Source organism: Mus caroli, unplaced genomic scaffold (genome assembly GCF_978045245.1).
Source record: "Mus caroli unplaced genomic scaffold, Mus_caroli_1 scaffold_14, whole genome shotgun sequence".
NCBI lineage: Eukaryota > Metazoa > Chordata > Mammalia > Rodentia > Muridae > Mus > Mus caroli.
Genome location: NW_028227269.1, coordinates 33,837,015 through 33,843,745, shown reverse-complemented (window position 1 = coordinate 33,843,745; position 6,731 = coordinate 33,837,015). Strand labels below are relative to the sequence as shown.

The 6,731-nt window shown below is 38.8% G+C and overlaps 1 pseudogene; it reads left to right on the top strand.

The window, feature by feature from the left end:
- The first annotated feature begins 1,801 nt into the window (after positions 1-1,801).
- Positions 1,802-2,206, top strand: LOC110307326 (small ribosomal subunit protein uS8 pseudogene; annotated as a pseudogene).
- Positions 2,207-6,731: the final 4,525 nt, after the last annotated feature.

Here is a 6,731-nt window from a genome sequence, read left to right as displayed (position 1 = left end):
TTTACTTGATTATCATAAACACCGCACATCAACATTGTACATGTTAGTAGGACTTCCTGTGAAATGTAGATGCATGCACTGAATGTCAGTCATATCTCCCTGCCTACCTGTTCTTTTACATTTCTCTTTTATTTTTTCTATATCAGGGATTTGATTTAGGTCTTTATGAATGCTAGGCAAAGGTCTACCTATTAGCTATAGTTCTAGCTTTTCTATTTTTTGCTCCTACCTATCCATCCAAAGCCTTGCTAAGTCCCTAAAAGCCTCTTTTAACTTCTTCCTGTCCCTCTTCCCTTCCTCCTGTTTAGTGACTACTCTCCTGTCCCATGTAGCTGTAAGGTTGATTAATGAGTTTTCATAAGAGTGAGGACTTATAACATTTAATCTTCTGTCTGGCTTGCTTCAGCAAATATAATTGTCTCTGATTCTGTCCATGTTGCAAATGGCAAAACTTCATTCCTCTTTTATGGCTGTGTATCATACCAGCACTAGACATTTACCACATTAAAAATACCATGAATCCCCTAAAGGATATTGAGACTGACCCCATATTTTGGTTGTTGCAAGAAGTATTGCACTAAGCATTGGAGTGAAAGTATCTTTTTGGTGTGAAGATAAGATTTCATTTCTTTAGAATATTCAATAGCGGAATTATTAGATAATATGGTAGGTTTCTTTCTGTTTCTTTGAACAGTCTTTCTACTGTTTTCCACAATGATTTTCCTGATTTACATCCCCTCTCATAGGTTTAAGTGTCCTCTATTCTAGCATCTCTTATCTCTTACCTTCCTACCAGTAACCACTCTGTTTGGGATGAGAGGATATCTTGTTTTGTTTTGACTTCAAGTACAAGTGAGATAAAGTGGTTTTCCATGTTTGGTTGTCTGTATGTCTTCTTTTGAGCAGTGTATCTGTTTTTTAGCCCACTGTTAATTGTCAGTGTTTTGGAGTTTGCCTTCCAAGTCCTTCTACACTCTGGATGTTCACCCAGTGTCTATTCAGGCCCTTGACATGTTTCCTCTATATTGCTTGTGCTAGATTCCTATTTAATGTTTATGTTTTTGATGTTTTTTTTTTTGTGCATTACGAGAAAAAGAGATCTAGCTTGATTTTTCTGTATCTTAATATTCAAATTTCCCAGCACTATTTATCAAACAGATTGTCTTTTCACCAGTGTATGCTTTTGACATCTTAAAACCAGGCATTCTAGCAGATTACCAACAGAGTCAAAAATAGAGGTTGGAGCCAAGGTTCATGTACTTTCCCTTGTTACCTGATACTTTTCTCTATATATGTATACTGTGCATTTTAGCCAGAACAATCATGAGATGAAATAGTCTCAAATGTTTAAGTTAAGACTTTTACTGAGATGTTAAAGATTTTAGTCTTATCCACCTGAAGATGAGCTCTGCTTGAGTATATGTTTCCATCTCTGAGGAAAACCCAGGGCATTGACATTCTGCGGTATTTCTGGGTGTAAGTTTCATGTAATATTATCATACAGTGCTATCTACTACAATGAACATGCAGAATGTAATTCTATATTCATCCAAATTTCATAAAACTTACGGTTATTTAAAATACTTTGCTGAATTTTAGTTGCAAATTCTCACACTTTTGAATTCTCATGTCCCAGATTTGGTACACAGATATTTCAATGAGGATAGCTACCTTCACAAATACTCTGCCCTGGATTTTATTTAGTCCATCTCTGAAATTACAGCCACAAGAAGTGATCAAATGATAACCCTGTGCATTCAGCCCTCCCATCCTCTTTGTGCCATCTTCCTGTGCCATCACCATGGTACTCATGGATGTCCTGGTAGATGTTCTCAAGAGCATCACCTATGCAGAGAAGAGAGGCAAATGCCGGGTCCTCATCAGGCTGTGTTATAAAGTCATTCGGTTTTTGACTGTGATGATGAAGCATGGTTTCATTGGTGAATTTGAGATCACTGATGATCACAGAGCTGGGAAAATCATTGTGCACCTCACAGGCAGATTGATCTAGTGGGGAGTGATTAGCCCTAGGTTTGATATGCAACTCTAAGAGCTAGAAAAATGGCAGAACAATCTGTTCCTATCAAGTCAGTTTGGTTTCTTTATACTGACAACCTCAGCTGGTATCATGGACCATGAAGAAGCAAGATGACAACATACAGGAGGGAAAACCCTGGGATTTTTTTCCTAGAGATGTAAAGCATAAATAAAAAGCCTCCATGGATTGTGAAAAAAAAAAAGAAGTGAAAAAGCAAACTGTTCTAGCATGGAAACACGAAACCTTATTTGTGATAATGGGATTTGATTTGTCTTCTTTCCTTCACTTTTAATAATATCATAAATGCTGATGCATCTGAATGTAATTAGCATGGACAGTCTTAAGAAATGCTTTACTGTACCAGAAAATGTGGATTAGAATTTAAGTTATTGTTTTTTCCAGACGCTGACTTTGGGTCCAGGCCAAATGGATTTCTGGTTCTTAGACTGTGATAATCAATGTGACTGTGGGTGTGTGTTGCCAGATTAAATGTACAAGTAGATTATTCTCTTCTTAGTGACAATAACTTTTTCTTCTATGGTGTCAACTAGAATGGAAGAATTATTTTTTGGAGATGGGTAGAAGGCAACAATTACAAGTCAACAAGTGAAAACATTCGTTTCCCCTTAACTTTTCCCTTCCTCAGCCTCATTCCTTCTGTGAAAGTGGAGATAAAGGGAATTCATTTCTCTTACATGTAGATAATGGAGAGCTGAGACTTACGACCAATGGCTCATTTCCTCCTCATGAATTATTCATGTGAAGTAGAAAGGCAAGAGATAGATAATATGAAGATTAGTCTCCAAAGAAATAATAAAAGATTTGCTGGACTCTTAACTAATGTACAGTAATCAAATTGCATTTGACTCAGACTGAGTCATAGTTGTCCAGACATAAGAAACCCGTGAACAGTATCTTTTACCTCAGAGTAGTTGATTAGGGCAGGGCCTCAGATGGCAGACCCAGGTGTGGGATCTTCAGTAACTCAGGAAACTTCTGAGAGGAGCAGGTGACAGTCCTTGGCTTCTCCTGGCTTATGAGCTCCTTTGTGAGGAGTGGGCCTTTTTTCTCTCTCTAGTTTGCTGGCTTAGGTAAGAGATGTGCTAATGTGTGGTTAGATAATCAGAAATAACGCTAGCTCAGCTAGGGCTAAGTGCAACTTTGGAAACTGAGAACACACCCTTTATAGACCAACCAGGTCTAGGAGCAGAGCTTCAGAAATCTGTGGAGATGCACAGGGATCTGAAATGTCCTTCTCTTGTCTGGGACAGATCAGCAACATGGGGAGTGTTACCTGTAAGGTGCTTAGTTCCCCACACGTTGCTTAGGTGGCCATGGCAGGAGCCATCATAGTGGGCCTTGTATTTTATTGACCATTTGAGTTTAGGTAGGATTGCTTGTATGAGCATGGGATGGTGATTATTTACAAGGTTATTGGTAATGTACCAGTGACTACACCACTGAAGAAAACTATAACTACTCCCCTGGCAACCGTTAACAGTCAATAGTTCTTCAGAGAGTGGGGAGCGCTCATGAACCTCTACCAGATCCATGAGGGAAGGCTGATAGGTCCACTTCTCTGCAGGTATCCAGAGCTGCTATGTGTCCTTGGGTAAAATTGCCATATCTAAAAGATAGCACTTCCTAGCACTTCTGCCTGGTTTCTAGAGCTTACATGCTTCCTGTCCCATCTTCTGAATGTTCCTTGGGCACTGGAAGGGTTGATGAAAGTGTTCTGTCATAGATTCCTGTTTGGGGTTAGCCCTCACCAACCCCACAGCTTCCCACATCCCCTTTCTAATCCTCACTGAAACCTTTCTATCCTAGTATTCTTTCCTCTTTTTGAATCTCCCCCTTTAAGGTCTTCTACCTTATGCTCCAGTTTTTTGCTTCCTGGACTCTTTAGGCACTCCAACTCAAATATAGAAATCTAAGAGCTCACAAATTAGAGAAAAATTCAGCATTTGTCTTTCTAGGTCTGGGTTATCTGGCTTAGTCTAATATTTTTTCCAGTTCTGTAAATTTCTTGAAATTCTCATTTCATTTTTTTCAGTGATAAATAAGTTCCGTTATATATTATCTTAAGTCCATATTAAGTAACTACTTCAATAATTAATTATCATAATGAATTCCATTAATTATAAAATTAATATACATTAATTAAAATACATTATATATTTTTACTATTTGCCTATAATTTGATGGACATCTGTTTTGATTCTACTTCCCAGTTACTGCGGTTAAAGTCAACATAGACATGGATGTGCAAGTACTTCTCTTGGAGGGTATAAAGTTCTCTGGGGTTGCACATAGGAGTGTTATAACATGGTCACTGGTAGTTCTAGTTTTAGCTTTATGAGAAACCTCCACACTGATTTCTCTGGTGGCTGGACAAGATTATTATATTCTCACCAACAGTGCATAAGGGTTCCTTTTCCCCATATCCTCACGAGGCTGCCTGCCTTCCTGCCTGACTCATGTAAACAGCACATTTGTTGGCTTCAGGGTACAGGATATAAGTATCTGACGGCCTCACCCAGCCTCCCATATTGAAAGCAGTGTAATATCCCATTGGTTATTATATTCTTTGGGGTTTTGCTGACTCTCCCATGGTTGCAAGATGACTCTCATGGCAAGCAGCACATTATTTGCCTTTAACACACTAAAAGATAAAGATGAAGTCAGATCCTTTTTGTTTTCATCCAGGAAATGAAGCCCTGACCATGCCCTCTATCATCTAGGCAGCACTAGTTACAGGGGTACCTTGTGCTGCAGGAGAGAATGTGAGTTCATACATTTCACACCTTACTATTTCTTTTTGAGGTTTATCATGAGGTTAGAATAGGTCTTAGGTAGACCAAACTTCTAGTGGTCAGGATTCCTTGTTGCAAACAAGAGATGCTCAATGTTTAATTTCAACAGAAATATTGGGAGGAGATGGTCATGTGTTTAGACTCAGTAAACCACTAAATTTCTTCATTATGAAATCAACTTATATGGTTGGGAGGAGTATCGAGTACACTGAAGACATCTTTCAGTAGAAATATCACAGCACTTGCTGTTGATAGTTGACAGAAGTCATTAATGGTTGTTGTATATACAGCAGCTTTATTATATTACTGCCATGATACTGCCTGTCAAGAGCTATTCCTACTAATAGCCTTTCATCACACTTTTATCAGCAGTCAGATCAGTGTTGTACCTGATTAATGAGACCTAGATGTGCCTACATTTGCAATTGCAAAGGGGCCTGGGAAGTAAATCTGGGAAATAACCTGGGAAATAATCCAGGTTATTCAGAGAGCAGAGCTCAAGGTAAGAATTCAAGACCCTTTGCCTTGAAAGATAGAAATGGAAGGATGAAGATGAGGTTGAGTAGAGGTGATATAGAAATAGTAACCATGCTGACATCTCATATCTGCTTAGGCTCCTACTGTAATAATGGCTTAGGACAGATATTCATGGACACATTATACTTCAGAGGGATCAAAATGAGAAGTTGATTCAAGGTAATTCTGAGAAAGAGAAGAAAAGGATAGGTTTTTCTGAAATTTATTTCCATACCCATATCTTCCTTGTAAAAGTCAGCATCACCAAGGCCAGTCCCATCAGGCTTTCAAATTTATAAGCCAGGCCACTGGAGAGCATCCCAGAAGCCAAACCCCATGCTTCACATAGGGACAGTTCAGCTAGATGTGGAAGGGAAAGAGCAACTTAGTGTGAACGCCCTCGGGATGTGGACCACATGGTCTTGCACTCCTTTTTTTTTTTATCTCCAGGCTCTTTCTCTACTCAGGATGGAGTACATAGAAGTGGTGATGTTGTGCATCTGCAAAGAAGATGAAATCTCTCCATGGTGTCAGCAATAACACTGGTTAGAAAGAAGCAGGAGGGAGGATTCAAGCAGGTCCAAGAGGGTTTTATATATAGTAAGGCTTGGGGGTTTCTAGCTAAAGAGAAGAAAAAGCTGTTTCACAGTGTACAAAGCTATCATGTAGGGAGTGTATCCAAAAGATGTGAGACAGAATACTTCTCTATCCACCATCTCTTTTGATCCCACAGTTAAAGTGTGTCTCCCTTCAGGCTCTGACAAGAGTTTCTTCAATCTTATTGTCTCCAAAGTAATCACAAATTAAAAGTCACTAGGCCAGGTCTGCTTCAGTTTTAACACCATTGTGTACTCAAGAATGGATATGATGCCCAGCAGGGTATAGAACTGGATGAATGTTGAATGGATGGATGAGTTAATACAGATAGCAAAGTATAAGGAAGACTGTGATAGAGAGGTTACTCTATGGAATAAATAAATAATCAATCTTCATCCCCTGAGAAGAATTTCATAAATAAATAATGTCTCTGGACTGTGTCTTGGCATGCTTGGTTTAAGCTTCCACAAAAAAACAAAAACAAAAACAATCTCCCCCCCCCAACAGAGACTAGAAACATCTATGTCAGGAAAAAACACCACAAAAGCAAAAACTTATATACAGATATTTTAGTTTGTACATAAGATGGTAAAGTCAGTGCTCAATTGGGCATCCTATAAGCAGTTTCACACTTAAACACACACACACACACATAAACTAACATACATATATGCACATACAGATGCATACCTACAGACACACACATGCATACACATACTAAAACACACATATATTTACACACACACACACACACACACACAAGGGAG